This window comes from Grammomys surdaster, unplaced genomic scaffold, assembly GCF_004785775.1.
Source record: "Grammomys surdaster isolate TR1022 unplaced genomic scaffold, NIH_TR_1.0 323, whole genome shotgun sequence".
Lineage (NCBI taxonomy): Eukaryota > Metazoa > Chordata > Mammalia > Rodentia > Muridae > Grammomys > Grammomys surdaster.
Window position 1 is genome coordinate 469,897 of NW_021604742.1, and position 1,396 is coordinate 471,292.

Sequence of the window (1,396 nt, forward strand, 5' to 3'; positions counted from 1 at the left end):
ATGCAGATGCTTACATCCATCCATATGACTGATGCTGGGAACTCCTATGGTTGAATTAGGGAAAGGATGGAAGAAGCAGAAGAGGAGGATGACCCCATAGGAATACCAAGAGTCGCAAACAACCCCTACCACTGGGAACTCCCAGAGATTGAGCCACCAACCTGGCAGCATACAGGAGCTGTTCCTTGGCCCATCAACATATATATAGCAGAGGAAGACCTGGTCTGGCATCAGTAGAAGATTCACCTAATCCTCAAGAGACTTGAGGCCCAGGAAGGAGAGAGGCTTGGTGGTGAGGGAACATCCTCTCTGAGACAGAAGAGAGGAGGAAGGGGAGGAACAACTGTTGGACAGGGCATCAGGAAAGGGAACAAAGGCTGGATAGAAAATAAATTTAAAAAAATAAAAAGTTTCATACATGAGTACAATGTATCCATTCCTATTTATCTTATCATAGAGCACATAGGTTTGTCTTGCACTCTGCCAAAACAAATTAATTAATTTAGTGAAAAAAACTAGAAAAACAAGAAAATAAAGTCAATATCAGTAAAGATACAAAGAATAGGAACCCTTACATATTGTTAGTAGGAAGGTGAACTTGTAAACTCACAATAAAATATTGAAGTGTTATTACATACACATAAGAAATAATTTCGTAAGACTGTTATTGATAGCTAACTCATTCACTATATCCCTGTATTTTGTAATAATAATTTCACTCTCCATAGCTTCAACCCTAGAACTGATCCTATGGTAGAAAGATATGCAAATTAGGTCTCCCTCACCACATAAGAACTAGCCCAGACTGAATCTAGCAGTGGGATCCAGTCTTGAGTTTCTCAATTTTCACATTCAGAGATCAGCACAAGACACATAACTATCACTATGAAGTTGTAGCTGAACTGGGTTCTCGTTGTAACACTTTTAAATGGTAATTTATGGGGAACAAGAGTTCCTGTATGTGTGTGCGTGTGCGTGTGTGTGTGTCTGTGTGTGTGTGTGTGTGTGTAACAGGGACAGTAGATGTGTATGACAAGAATTTTCAACTATTGCAGGTATCCAGTGTGAGGTGAAGCTGGTGGAATCTGGAGGAGGCTTGGTACAGCCTGGAGGTTCTCTGAGACTCTCCTGTGAAGCTTCTGGATTCACCTTCACTGATTTCTACATGGATTGGATCCCTCAGGCTCCAGAAAAGGGACTGGAGTGGATTGCTGCAAGTAGAAACAAAGCTAATGGTTACACAACAGAGTAGAGTGCATCTGTGAAGGGTCGGTTCACCATCTCCAGAGATAATTCCCAACACATCCTCTGCCTTCAGATGGACACCATGAGAGCTGAGGACACTGACCTTTATTACTGTGCAAGAGATGTACATAGTGAGAAGACTTCAGTATGA

The 1,396-nt window shown here is 41.6% G+C and overlaps 1 pseudogene; it reads left to right on the plus strand.

The window, feature by feature from the left end:
- The first annotated feature begins 885 nt into the window (after positions 1-885).
- Positions 886-1,396, plus strand: LOC114629971 (annotated as a pseudogene).